The 15,634-nt window shown below is 36.5% G+C and overlaps 1 pseudogene; it reads right to left on the bottom strand.

Annotated features, from left to right (window-relative positions):
• Positions 1-13,310: 13,310 nt before the first annotated feature.
• On the bottom strand, positions 13,311-14,943 carry LOC110578424 (annotated as a pseudogene).
• Between the last annotated feature and the right edge of the window lie 691 nt (positions 14,944-15,634).

Here is a 15,634-nt window from a genome sequence, read left to right on the forward strand (position 1 = left end):
TTTTACAGTGTGATCTTTTTCTTTCACAATTTTCTTACTTCTAGTTATGACCTCTTATACACTTAAAGAAGTCATTTTAACGTTTCTTTTAAGGCTAGTTTAGTGGTGATGAATACCTGTAACCTTTGTCTGGGAACTCTTTATCTCTCCTTCAATTTTGAATAATAATTTTTTTTGTGTAGAAAATTCTTGGTTTAGATTTTCTGCTTTCACTATTTTAAATATATCATGTCATTCTCTTCTGGCCTGATAAGTTTCTGCTGAAAAAGCAGCAGATAGCCTTATGGGCTTTCTCTTATATGTAACTATTTGCTTTTCTCTTGCTGCTTTTAAGACTCTCCTTTATCTTTAATCTATGACATTTTAATTATTGTGTGCCTTGGTGTGGATCTTTTTGGGTTTATCTGGGTTAGGCTTTCTGTGTGCCTGGACCTAAATTCCTAGGTTATTGAAGTTTTCAGCTATTATTTCTTCAAATAATTTTTCTGTCCTGTTCTCTATTCTTCTTGGACCTATATGATGTTAATGTTAGTATTCTGATGTTGTCCCAGAAGTCCCTTAAACTACCCTGATTTGTTACTGTTGTAGTTGTTTTGTTCAGTCTGAATGATCTCTGCTACCCTGTCTTCCAGATCACTGATCCATTCTTTTGTATCATTTAATCTGATGTTGATTCCCTCTAGTGTATTTTCATTTCAATTATTGAATACTTCAGCTCTGGTTGGTTCTTTTTTTATATTTCCTATCCCATTGTTGAAATTCTCCCTGTGTTCAGACATTCTTCTTCTAAGTTCAGTAAGCATCTTTATGACCGTAATTTTTAAGTCTGTATTAGGTAGATTGCTTATCTCCATTTTGTTTAGGGCTTTTTTTTTTTTTTTTGAATTTTTATCTTGTTCTTTCATTTGGAACATGTTCCTCCCTCTCCTTATTTTGTCTGATTCTCTGTGTTTGTTTCTATGTATTAGGTAGATCATCTACAACTAGTCTTGAAGGAGTTGTCTTATGTAGAAGTCTTCCTCTGGGGCTCTATAGCACAAATCCCCCTTGATCAACAGAATCAGGCACTCTGGGGGCACCCAGGTGGCTCAGTTGGTTGAGTGTCCAACTCGATTTTGGCTCAGGTCATGATATCAGGGTCGTGAGATTGAGCCTCATGTCGGGCTCTGTGCTCAGCGGGAGTCTGCTTGAGATTCTTTCTTTTTGTCTCTCTCCCTACGCATGTGCGCTCTCTCTCTCTCTCTGTGTCTTTCTCTCAAATAAATAAATCTTAAAAAAAAGAAAAGAAAAGAATCAGGCACTCTGAAGTATTCTCTATGTGAGATCATGCACCCTCCTGTTGTGGCTGGACTGCTATGGGTGTGCTGGCCCCAAGGGAGGCTGGTTGAGAGGCCCAGCTTCAGCTTCTGTCAGTTAACTGGTGGGTGGGCCTAAATCTCCTACAACCAGAAGCATTGCAAGAAAAATTCTGCCTAACATTGCATACATTCTCTGAGAAAGTTTCTTCAGATCTCTATCCTTCCAGCACACAACCTAAAATGAGTCAATAAATCTCTTTTATGTATGGCCCAGGGATTTTTCAAACTGCTGCATCTGTGCTTGGTCTTAGAACAAGTGAATTTGTGTGCAGGCTCTTTAAGAACAAAGTCTCAGTTTCCTATAATCCTCCTTCTCTCCCAAAGTTAAGCCCTGATGCATTTTAAAGCTCCCAGAGTAGAGCCCTACTGATTTTCAAAGCCAGACATATGTGTGCCCATCTTTCTGGTACAGATCCCTAGGGTGGGGGTACCCAATGTGTGGTTTGAACTCCTTGCTCCTCAGGAGAACTTGTACAGGTACGGTATTCCTCCTGCTTGTCAGTTACTATGCCAGGGGTGTGGGTCCTGACCAGACTGCATCTCTATCCCTCTTATTTTTCTTGATGTGGTTTAATTTAGCTGTGGAAGAGTTGTTCTGATATTCTTCAGCATATTCTTGGAGAGAGTTGCTCTATATGTAGTTGCAGCCTCAGTGTATCCATGGAAGGAGGTGAGCTTTGGATCCTCATACTCAGCCATTTTGATCCCAAGAACCACATTCAGCCCAGTTTTAAAGTGATATTTACACCTAATAATTCTTTATTATCCTTTTAAATTACAGCAAAAATATTATTTAAGAAAGAAAATCATATGGGGCGCCTGGGTGGCTCAGTCGTTAAGCCTCTGCTTTCGGCTCAGGTCATGATCCCCGGGACCTGGGATCAAGCCCCACATCGGGCTCCCTGCTCAGCGGAAAGCCTGCTTCTCCCTCTCCCACTCCCCCTGCTTGTGTTCCCTCTCTCGCTGTGTCTCTCTCTGTCAAATAAATAAATAAAATCTTAAAAAAAGAAAGAAAGAAAGAAAGAAAATCATAGCAGCTAAATTATATATGATGATGAGGATGATAATGATGACAATGATGATATTGTTTTGATTTGACAGCAAAGGCATAAATTAAGAATTTGTTTGCCTACTTAGCAGGAGACCTGAGATTAATACATAAGATAGGATAAATAAAAGAAATCAGAAAAATGGCAAAAGAAGCATAATTAGAGAAGTAAAGAATTTATATTATATATACAGTTGCTCCATATCAGATGTAAGAAGCATGGACTAACATGGACTTTCAGTTTAATCATACATGTAATTATTTTGGCATGGTAATAAAAATTTTATAGATGTAAGATACATAGCATTTTGGTTTGTGTATTATTAAAGTTGTACAGCATACTGACAAGAAGACTACCTTAGGTCACTTATAATTGATACTGTGTTTCAAGTATTTTGCACTGAATTGTGAAATATAGCATATATGCTAAAGAACTTTTAAAGGAATAGGTATGGTATAAAGACGAAAAATATTGAAATCTTGTATAACTAATACTTAGATATAAAACATTAGTATCTCTGAAGGCTCCTCTCTTGCCATGCTTTTTCTTTATGCCCTGATGTGATTAACAAAGCTCAAATTTACATGATATGGCAAATGCGAAGACAGTTTCAGCACTCATCTTACCTTTCCTGGTTTCTAGGTTCACCTAGTTTTTGGAATATTCATTCTCTACTTTCTTGCCAGCTTATCTTTACATTTATGAGACTACATTTTTGAAATATGTTATTTCACTATCATAATTGTTTACATTAGGAATGCTGTTCAGTGCACCTTAATTCTTGTTGAAATATCAATCATATATGTTATTATATTTGAAACATAACAATAGGTATCAAGTTCATTTTAATACAAGAGCATCATATTTATGCATGCAAGTGGATTTGTAGATAATTATAGTAGACACAGGAAGATGGGTAGATCATTTGTTGCTTTTATAAAGGAGAAGATAAGCATTTACTCCTCCAGAAGTGCTATTTTAAGTATTATCCTAAAAGATATTAGGCCAGAGCATTGGAACCTAGAGAATTTTCCATGCCTAGCAAATGTGGCAACAAAACAATTCCAGAGCAGGAAAAATTTATATTTTTATTAAAATGGTCAGAGTGCCAATGCTGGTAACTGCTGAGAGAACTGTAAAGAAAAAAAAAAAAAAACAGGGTGCCTGGGTGGCTCAGTTGATTCAGCGACTGGCTTCAGTTCAGGTCATGATCCCAGGTTCCTGGGATCGAGTCCTACATCAGGCTGCCCCTGCTCTGTGGGGAGCCTGCTCCTCCCTCTGCCTCTACCTGCCACTCCTCCAGCTTGTGCGCGCTCTCTCTCTCTGTCAAATAAATAAATAAAATCTTAAGAAAATAATATTATGATATAAAGAGATATAAAATTGTGGTGCCTTCATTTCAAGAAATGTTTTCTCTACCCAAGCAATTTTTGGGAACTTAATACAAAAATAAAGAAAATCGGTAGGGAAGCTGGAGTAAAAATTAATGGCATCATGACAGATGTTACAGGCTCAGTTAAAATGGTTATTGTGGCAATAGCTCAGCAGTAGTTCAACAAAGAACGGAAGATAAGCAACTGCATTATAGTATAAGGAATGACAATGTTCCCTAAACCAGCATCATAGGTGAATCAGAATGCATCTAACAAATAATCAGTAGAATATTTTAAGATACATGTATGTACATATCAACCTGATAATCGCTCTTTAAGGATTATCTAAAAGAATAAAAAAGAATGCTAGAATTTGACCTATTTCTTTATTGTTTCACCTAAGATGCACCTATAATTATAAAATTTAAATGATAAAAAACAATTCTGTATATCTTTTCATATCATTGTTCTATTAAAATGTAAATAATTCCGGGAACTATTTGAATGGTTAGGTCTTTCTTCTTCAATCCTTTCCTGCTCTTTGGAAAACAGAACTCAAAATCTTTTTTCTTCTAAAGCATACATAATTTAGCTGTATCTGACATATTGATTGTTTGCATTTTATTCCTGTCTGTGCATAGGCTTGAAATAATCCTTGAAGTATTCAGGAGGAAGGTGTAGGCTGGAGGATTCCGCCTACATCACTCCTTGCTCTAGAACTTTTTCGTTTTTAGCTGTAAATTGATAATTCTATGTTAATTTTCATTTAGAGAATTTCATGGCTTCAATAATCTGAAACATAAAAAACCCCCACACATTTCTATGAATACAGATTGACACAGAGATTATTTTTGTTCTACTTTAAGCTTGACTATGGATTTGAGCAATTAATTGTTCAGTTATTCCTAACAATTATTATAATGATCAAACAAGGATATCTATTTAAAAGCATTTATAAATGTAAAATCTCTTATTTAAGTGACTTTGAAACTACTTCCATCAGTGTCTATATTTGACATTTTCAGTGTAAGATTCATACTAAGAGATTAATTAGCCCTGTTTTCCAGCCTATGTTCAATCTAAAAATGTACATTTTGAATAATGTCTTTTTTTTAGAAAGTGAAAAATACAGATTTTTCAAATATAGTTGTCTTTTTTTCTGAAGCTTTTTCTTATATAAACACTCTGAAGATGGTTACCAAGTATGATTCATTGCTGGGAAAAAAAAAAGCAAGAAATGTGAAAGATTTTCTAAGTATCTCATTTTTTTTAAAATGTAGTATTTTTGCTCTTCACTTCCATTATTCCATGGTTGACATTTTCAGTGGCGGGAATTCAGTGGTGTTTTGTTATACATTGTTAACTTGACATGGCCTTTGTTTGCTGTAATATGTTGTTGGTAGGAATGAATACACCTATAGGATTTGTAGCTGTTAAGATACAAGAGTAAAAATTACTATTTTTAATTATTTCTATCTATTCCTGCAATTATTAAACCAGAAAGAATGCTTTTTTCTTTTATTTTGTTTTGTGACGAATCTCTTTGGATCATGGTAGTTTTATGGAAAAGCTCATTTCCTAACTTGAAGAAAAAAAGGTATAATTACAGAAGGATTGTGTTGTGGGTTGAATTGTGTTCCCTCTCCCCAAATTCACATGTTGAAGTCCTAATCCCTAGTATCTCATAATATAACCTATTTGGACATTATGTTTAAATGAAGTCGTATGTATGACCTTAATCCAATCTAATTGGTGTCTTTATAAGGAGAGGAAATTTGGACACTCAAAAAAGATATCAGAAAATATTAGGAAAGTTGAGAAGGTGACCATCTGCAAGCCAAAGAGAGTCTTCAAGAGAAACCAAACATAATGACACCTTAATCTTCAATTTTTAACCTCTAGAGTTATGAGAAAATAAATTTCTATTGTTTAAGCCACCACTCTGTAGTATTTTGTTATGGTAGCTCTACTCTATAGGTGGGTAGGATGGTACAACTGTCATATTTTACTAGTTGAGAGCAAAGAAAGGATCACATGCAGTTAATGGCATGTACACACAGACACAAAAGATGTGACATTTTCTGATTGGAAAATTCTGAATATGGTTTGAAAGACACAACAGGATGTGAATTTGGTGATTGAGAAGGTATCAAATTGTGAAAAGCTCCCTATGCCATGGTTATGTGGTTTATTTTTAATCTGTGGATAATAAAGAGCTATCACACACATTTTCAAGAAAAAGCAATAGGAGTGAATAGAAGAATACAAGGCTCAAGTGATGAAAGAAAATTTTGTGTTCAGGAAAGACATTCTAAAGGATTATTATTACTTTTTTTAAATTTAAAAATCGTCATGTGATTTCCTTGTCCTGGAAAAATCTAGGAAAAGTAACTATGAGGAATACTCCTGATTCAGAAGCAATTTAAAATCAATTCTAAACAAATAATTACAAATACTTTTCTTAATGACTAAGTTAATAAATACATTTGGCAGAAGAAGCACCGCATGGTTTTAGTATTATAAGGTAATTAATACCTGATGCGACTTTTCACTGCCCCAGCCAATGATAACTGTTTTTCTAAATTTGTATTCTAAGCTGTGTTTCTGAATAGATTTGACTGATGTTTAGCATTTGTCAAAAAAAGGAAGCCATGGAGGTGCCTGGGTGGCTCAGGTGTTAAGCATCTGCCTTCAGCTCAGGTCATGATCCCAGTGTCCTGGGATCAAGCACCACATCGGGCTCTCTGCTCAGTGGGGAGCCTGTTTCTCCCTCTCCCACTCCCCCTGTTTATATTCCCTCTCTCGCTGTCTCTCTCTGTCAAATAAATAAATAAAATCTTAAAAAAAAGGAAGCCATGAATAGATTCAAGGAATCCATTATTTTGTTTCATTTGAAGAATGGTGAGGTGAAGGAATTCCATTAATTTTTTTTTAATTTTATTTATTTTTGAGAGAGAATTACAGAGAGGGAGAATGAGAGGGGTGAGGGTCAGAGGGAGAAGCAGACTCCCCGCCGAGCAGGGAGCCCAGAATTCCATTAAAATTTTGAGGTATTTTAGGAATCTTAATTTAAAGATAAAATCCAGTGAAGAAAAAAAAAATGCTATGAACGGACTGAAACTTGCCTGAAACACCAAGACATAAAAGTAGTGTAAGTTATTTGTGATATAAAAGTACCTGTAGCTCTGAGATCCAGGAAAGAAAGAAAACAGAAAAAGAAAAGGACTTTGATAGATGCCCTATAGCCCTCAGATTCCCAGGAGTTTTGATTCTGTTTCTTTCTTTATCTATCTTTGGACCGTTATTAATCTGATGCCTGAGCCACCAAAGCACCTCTGAACTAATGTTTAAATATGCCACTGAGCCCTGAGTCTTTCAGGGTTAATTATGGGAAAAATACAGTACTTAAGAGAAAGGTAAAAATGAATTACCTACCTGAAATATCGTTTCGAGGTTTATGACTCTCAGGATGCAGAAATATTTTGTTCCTAGTTTCTAATGGCATCCATGATGTCAAGATTTAGTGTAAGAATGTACTCAGAGTGATGTTTAAATTAAAGAATGCTGCCAAGACCAAAGTATCTAGAAAATTGGTTCACTATGAGAATTGCCTTATGAAAGAAATGCAAAAATCCGTGCAGTTGTGGACTGAGTGTGATATACAATGTATGGTTGGGGCATCATTTGATTTCATTTTTATTTAATAGGGTCTTTGGAAAAATAAGCTGTCTTACCTCTAAGTATGCTTGCAGGTGCAGACTGCTTTATGAAGAGACTGGTTTAACTGATGGTCACAAAAAATTCATTATGAATACTTTTGGGAGAAGAAAACCTCACTGAGGTGCCTCTTCTGTAACAGGAATTCTGAAAGTGATTGAAAAACTATGCTGGGTGTCTAGGTTCTCTTAAATCTCCATAAAGGCAAAAAACTATTAAAGGCATCATATTTCTAAGTTCCCATATTTTTACAATGTAATTTTTTAAAAACCAAGAAAGCATTCAGTAAGAAAGTTAAATGCCATTTTTAAATAAGGAAGCTTAGCCTTAGATTGCAAAATAAATTGGTTTTTGTTGTTGTTAATGTTCTGCTAGAAAAGTACATCTCTATGGCTTTTCAAGGAGATGTATTGATGGGGAAAGAATATTCTCATTATTAATTTTTTTTGTCTTACAGGTAACATATTTACATATTTGCTTCTTTCAACTTGCCTCTTTATACAAGGGAACATCTATGCAGCTTGAGTAATTTTTTTGTCTGGTTGTGTGACATTCTCAAGTGACCCCTTTCCAGGGTCCATGGAAAATTTAGTGGTAATGTGAATGAGAACTTCTTGGACTGGTTATAAAAACAAAGCAAAACAAAACTTCAAATTTCAACAGAAAAATACCAATAGGCAATAAGAAAATATACTCTCTCTGAGTAGGCTCATATGTTTGAGAAGATTCTACTGTATCCCTACTTTTGTTTTTCTCAGTCTCACAAGTGTCACAGCTATCAGTCACTCCAATTGCCTGTCACATGTGGAAGGTTTGAGGTTCTAATCAGATCTAATTCAGGTGATTGGGTCCCCTATTACTGTGTTTAAGCAGCTTAATGATTTGAAGGATTTAAGTAATATACCCTGAACTAATTTAATTCACATTTGATTTGAATTGCTTTTTTTTCACTGGAACAATAGTACGGAAGTCAGAATTACATAACTAGAATAATTTCAGGGTTCCATTTCATTTCCAGAGTAGAGCCTAAGCAATTAATTATTTTCTGATTGGTGGCTGGGGTGTGTGGGGGGTGAGGGGTGAGTGTTGGAGTGGGTTGGGTAAAATTCCCAAAGAAAGACAATTTGTGTTTTATCTAGATTACTTTTCTCTGAGTATTTCTCATGGTTATTGATAACAGCCACGTGAATCCTATTTCAATATTCTACCAACCATATAATACACACTAATTTATGTATTCATTCATTAATTTATTTTTTCATTCAATGACTATCAAGCTACATTCTGGGATTCATGCTGGACACAAGAAATACAAAAATGCTTAAGATTGAGTCTATGTTTTTATGGAGGTTATTAGCGGGTAGTGAGATATTTCAAAATCAATATTTAAAAATGTTAAAAATATAAATTTTATTCTCTGTGATGTGTCATAGATTTATTTGACAATATTATAATTAGACATGGTTTCATGATGTTTTTCTTGGCTGTCTTTAGACTCTTATTTCTTATCGCTCAGCCTTACTTTTTTTTTTTTTTTTAAAGATTTTATTTATTTGAGAGAGAGAATGACATAGAGATAGCATGAGAGAGGGGAGGGTCAGAGGGAGAAGCAGACTCCCTGCTGAGCAGGGAGCCTGATGTGGGACTCGATCCCGGGACTCCAGAATCAGGACCTGAGCCGAAGGCAGTCGCTTAACCAACTGAGCCACCCAGGCGCCCTCAGCCTTACTTTTTATGTTATATGAATATTAAACAGATTTAGCTCTTCAAAATTCCTCATGTTGCACCCTTTGTATAATGTTTTTTTTTCCCTTCATTCTGTTCATCATAATCATTTTTGACACAGTCAATAAATTAAGCAGGTACGTCATTTAATTTTATTAATGGTGACACTTGAGAGTTGTATGTTTTTTCTTCTATTTTTTAAAATATTTAAAATACACTCTGGGAACAATCCCTTGACAAATATTATTAAAAGTTTATTTAAGAGTTTGATTTTTAATTTATATTTTAGGAGATAGGAAATAAATAGACAATATAATTTATACATCCAAAAATACCCACAGAAGTGTTAAGTCATAAATTAATTACGTAAAAAAGTGAATGTCTTATCAGGATTTTAGAGTTATTTATATTTTTGTCTTGCTGTGGAGGATAAGTTAATATTTTAAACTGTCTAGATCATGGTTTGTGTGCATTTGTAGTTGCTGTTTTGTGATTTTTATTTTTTTCAACTTTATTGCACTGTAACTGACAAAATTATAAGATAGTTAAAGTGCACAATGTGATGATTTGGTACACATAGTCATTATGAAAGGATTCCCCCCCCAGTGAGTTAATACATTAATCACCAAACTTCGTGTGTGTGAACATTTAAGTAAGTTCTACTCTTAAGCAAATTTCAGTTGTACAATACAGTGTTATCAAGTGTAGTTGCCAGGTTATACATTAAGTACTCAGCCCTTCTTCATCTTAGTGCTTAAAGTTTGTACCTTTTTAGCAACCTCTCCCTATTTTTTTTGTCCCCAAGCCCCTGGCAACCACTTTTCTACTCTGTGAGGCCGGCCTCCCTCCTACCCTCTCACTCCCTCCCTCCGTCCCTTTCTTTATTTTTTTAATGATTTTTTTCTTTTTCTCTTCTCTTCTCTTCTCTTCTCTTCTCTTCTCTTCTCTTCTTTTTGCTTTTTATTTTAATTACAGTTAGTTAACATAGTGTTATATTAGTTTCAGGTGTACAATATAGTGATTCAACAATTCCATACATCACCCCTGGTGCTCATCACAAAAAATGCACTCCTTAATCCCCATCACCTATTTAACCCATTAACTCACTCCCACCCCTCTGGTAACCATCCATTTGTTCTCTATAATTAAGAATATTTTTCTTGGTTTCTCTCCCTTTTGCCTTCGCATTTTTGTTTTGTTTCTTAAATTCCACATACGAGTGAAATCATATGTCTTTCTCTGATGATTTATTTTGCTTAGAATTATGCTCTAGCTCCATCCATATCATTGCAAATGGCAAGATTTTGGTCTCTGGTTGAAAAATATTCCACTGTGTGTGTGTGTGTGTGTGTGTGTGTATCCCATCTTTATCCATTCATCATTTGATGGACAGTTGGGTTGCTACCATATCTGGGCTACTGTAAATAATGCTGCTGTAAACATAGAACTGAATGTATCCCTTTGAATTAGTGTTTTTGTGTTCTTTAGGTAAATACCCAGTAGTGTGATTGCTGGTACATGGGGTAGTTCTATATTTAACTTTTCGAGGAAACTCCATACTGTTTTCCACAGTGGCTGCACCAGTTTGCCTTCATACCAACAGTGCAAGAAGGGTCCTTTTTCTCCTTTTTCTCCACAGCCTCATCAGCACCTGTTATTTCTTGTATTGTTGATTTTAGCCATTCTGACAGGTGTGAGGTAATATCTCATTATAGCTTTGATTTGCATTTCCATGATGGTAAGTGGTGATGAACATCTTTTCATATGTCTGTTGGCCATCTGTTATCTTTGGAGAAATATCTGTTTCTGTCTTCTGTCCATATTTTAATTAGATTATTTGTTTTTTGGGTGTTGAGCTGTATAAGTTCTTTATATAATTTGGAGACTAACACTTTATTGGATATGTCATTTGCAAATATCTTCTCCCATTCCATAGGTTGCCTTTTAGTTTTGTTGATTGTTTCCTTTGCTGTGCAGAAGCTTTTTCTTTGGATATTGTCCCAATAATTTGTTTTTGGTTTTGTTTCCCTTACCTCAGGAGACGTATCTAGAAAAAAGTTGCTATGGGCAATAAGAGATTACTACCTGTGTCCTCTTCTAGGATTTTTATGATTTCAGGTCTTACATTTAGGTCTCTAATCCTTTTTTTTTTTTTAAAGATTTTATTTATTTATTTGACAGAGAGAGAGAGAGAGCGAGAGCAGGAACACAAGCGGGGGAGTGGGAGAGGGAGAAGCAGGCTTCCTGCCGAGCCGGGAGCCCGATGTGGGACTCGATCCCAGGACTCTGGGATCATGACCTGAGCCGAAGGCAGACGCTTAACGACTGAGCCACCCAGGCGCCCAGGTCTCTAATCCTTTTGAATTTATTTTTGTGTATGGTGTAAGAAAGTGGTCCAGTTTTTTTTTTTTTTTCTTTTGCATGTTGCTGTTCAGTTTTCTCAACACCATTTGTTGAAGAGACTGTCCCTTTCCCATTGGATAATCTTTCCTGCTTTGTGAACGATTAATTGACCATATAATTGTGGATTTATTTCTGGGTTTTATATTCTGTTCTATTGATCTATGTGTCTATTTTTGTGCCAGCGCCATACTGTTTAGAGTGCTACAGCTTTGTACTATAACTTGAAGTCTGGAATTGTGATGCCTCCAGCTTTGCTTTTCTTTTTCAAGATTGCTTTGACTAGGGCGCCTGGGTGGCTCAGTTGGTTAAGCGACTGCCTTCGGCTCAGGTCATGATCCTGGAGTCCCTGGATCGAGTCCCACATCGGGCTCCCTGCTCGGCAGGGAGTCTGCTTCTCCCTCTGACCCCCCCCCATGTGCTCTCTGTCTCTCTCATTCTCTCTGTCTCAAATAAATAAATAAAATCTTTAAAAAAAAAAGATTGCTTTGACTATTCAGGGTCTTTTCTGGTATCAAACAAATTTTAGAATTGTTTGTTGTGGTTCTGTGAAAAATTCTGTTGGTATTTTGATGGGATTGCATGAAATGTGTAGATTGCTTGGGTGGTATAGACATTTTAACAATATTTTTTCAATCCAGGAACATAGAGTTTCTTTCCATTTCTGTGTCATCTTCCATTTCTTTCATCAGTGTTTTATGGTTTTAGAGGACAAGTCTTTCACCTCTTTGGTTAATTTATTCCTGCGTATCTTACTATTTTTGGTGAAATTGTAAATGGGATTGTTTTATTAGTTTCTCTTTCCGCTCCTTTATTATTGGTGTATAGAAATGCAACAGATTTCTGTACATTGATTTTGTATCCTGAGACTTTACTGAACTTGTTTATCAGTTCTAGTAGTTTTTTTGGTCAAGTCTTTTAGGTTTTCTAGATATAATATCATGTCATCTGCAAATAGTGAAAGTTTTACTTCTTCCTTACCAATTTGGATGCCTTTAATTTCTTTTTATTGTCTGATTTCTGTGACTAGGACTTCCAGTACTATGTAGAATAAAAGTGGTAAGAGTGGCTATCCTTGTCTCTTTCCTGACCTTGGGGGGAAGCTTTCAGTTTTTTCCGACTGAGGATGATGTTACTTGTACATTTTTCATATATGGCCTTTATTATATTGAGATATGTTCTCTCTAAACCTACTTTGTTGAGGGTTTTTATCTTTTTTTTTTTTTTTGGTCTAAATGTTTTTATTTGAAACAAACAGTTGCACCAAGCAAGAGCTTACTTTCCCCACTCCAAACTAAAACAGAGCGCAATAGGGGCAAACGTCATTTGGCAGGACAGTTCCAGTATGTGAACATCCTTCTACTCCCTGTGGTTGGGGCAACTTTATTCATCAGCAGTCATTCTTACACAAAACATTAACCCCAAAGTACTAATGTCACATAAAAGGAAGTGGTCTTAATTTCATGTGTGGGGCAGTATGTTCTATAAATGCCAAAAGGTAGGAGAAGCACAAACACAACCCACTCTTTAAAAAAAACTAAATAGTTCAAAGAATTTTCCATCCCCCACCCCTTACTCCCATAATAAAAAGTAGTGCTGGGGTCTGACACCCAGATTTGGTTTTTATCCTGGCCATTTACAAAGTGTTTGCCCATCTGAATTGCATCATTAGGGTTATGGATAAAAGTTCATTCACTTTGAAGAGAGGTGTATCCACTCCTTCCTCCTCTTCTTGCCTTCATGCTCATGTTCCTTGGGGCAGCTGCTATCTGAGGGTCTTTTAGAGCCACCGTGCTGTTTGGCTTCTTCCAAAAACTTGTCCAAACCAAAAGGATCTTCCTCAAACTGAACAGGTCCTTCTCGGCCTCTTTGCCTATGGTCTGAACCAGAAAACTCTTTATCGGGAACAAATCGGTTGGTCTTTATTCTGGCTTCTAGGTCATCACCATACATGTGCTTGTCCAGATTTTTACTGGGCCTGTAAATACTCTGGGCCATATCTTTACCACCTCTCCAGGCTTGATCATAAATGTAAATTTCATCTTCTCCACCTGCAAAACCACTGTCCATACCCTTGGACTGGTTAAAAAGCCTTTGGTCATACTGAACTTCATTGGACATCCGAGGATTGGGCACACCAAGAGCAATGACTTCACTGATATCTCAATTTTCATTTCTATGTGGTTACTACCTCTTATCAGGAGCTGCCCTGGAAAGATTCCTGTTGTGCAGTCTCTCTTTTCGCCTGCCATGCCGGATTTCATCCCTCTCACGTGCCTCCCCATCCTCTTTTTCCACATGGGTTTTGATCCCAGCTCTTCTCTCCCTGGCTTTCTGGGCCATTTCTCTAAGTTTCTCTTCATGTTTCTCCTTTTCTTTTTGAGCCATCTTTCTCTCTACTTGAGCACACATTTCTACAACTTCACGAGCCTTCCGATCAACAATATAGAGGGCTTCGGCCAGCTTGGTGAAGTTCTCATTGATGTGAACTGTCTGCAGGCCTCTTCCATCAGCAGCAAGACATTTGTCTAATGGAATTGTATACCCCTTTGCATTTTTCCAGTTTGAAATACAAGGAGGGATCTTCCACTCTTGTTGCTCCTTCACGGTCATCTTTCAGCTAGGAGAATGCATGACAGGTGCAGGAGGGGAAGGTGGTCCTCGGGGAATTTTCTTACTGATCTTGAACCTTGGAGGCTCCATTGGATCTTTCTGCATTTCCACCATCTGAATAACTCTCTGTTTAGCTCCAGAGTTGAAAGCCACTCCTTGTTGAGATGGTGTGTATCGAATATATTGAGCGGGAGCCAGTTTATCAGCAGCTTGAACTGGCATGGCTGCAGCAACCTTCTATGATATGGATTTTTCTAAGGCTACCCTTGTCTTTTCTGTTATCTCTTTAATGGCTTCTTCATCAGGTCTTTGCAGGTCTGGGTCCTCTGCATTCATAACTTCCTTGGGAACCAGGTCAGTATACTTGCTATAAATGACCTTGTCTTTTGACTGTCCTTGCCGAGCAATTGCATCATATTTAATTTTTCCTTCAGCATCCACCTGAATGGCCAGTGCATTTGACATTTTTTTCTTTTGCCCCATATCCAGTGGATACTGGGCCACATGGATCTCTGGAAAAGCACCTCCACCTCCAAAATCCTCTAATAACCGAGGTATCCAGCCTTTCCGGTACCCGTATGGGGGAGGTTCTCTTCGGGAGGAGACCAGTGAGGTCTGTCATGATCTCTGAGATCTTGCCTTTTCTTCAGCCTCAAGCTGGTCCTGAGATAGCTGAGTAGGTGCACGTAAAAAGCTGGTGAGTGCCATCTTCTTCCGCTTCTTCCGAGGGTTTTTATCTTGAATGGATGTTGCTCTGTCAAATGCTTTTTCTGCATCTACTTTAAATAATCATATGTTTCTTATCTTTTTTCTTATTGATGTGATGTGTAACATTGATTGATTGATTTGTGAATGTAGAACAACCCTTGCAAACCAGGAATAAATCCCATTTGGTTGTAGTGAATGAATTTTTTAGTGAATTGTTGGATTTGGTTTACTAGTATTTTTTGAGGATTTTTGCATCTATGTTCATCAGGGATATTGGCTTGTGGTTCTCTTTTTTATTGGTGTATTTGTCTGGTTCTGGCATCAGGATAATGCTGGCCTCATAGAATAAATTTGGAAGTTTTCCTTCCTTTTCTATTTTTTGTAATAGCTTGAGAAGAATGGATATTAAGTCTTCTTTAAATGTTTGGTAGAATTTGCCTGTGAAGCTATCTGGTCCTGGACTTTTGTTTGTTGGGACTTTTGCGTTTTGATTACTGATTCAATTTACTCGCTGATTATCAATCTATTCAAATTTTCTATTTCTTCTGATCAATTTTGGCAGTTTATATGTTTCTAGGAATTTATCCATTTCTTCTAGGTTGTCTAATTTGTTGGCATATAATTTTACATAATGTTCTCTTATAATTGTTTATATTTCTGTGGTGTCAATTGTTATTTATCCTCTCTCATT

The sequence above is a fragment of the Neomonachus schauinslandi genome, chromosome 1 (genome assembly GCF_002201575.2).
Source record: "Neomonachus schauinslandi chromosome 1, ASM220157v2, whole genome shotgun sequence".
NCBI lineage: Eukaryota > Metazoa > Chordata > Mammalia > Carnivora > Phocidae > Neomonachus > Neomonachus schauinslandi.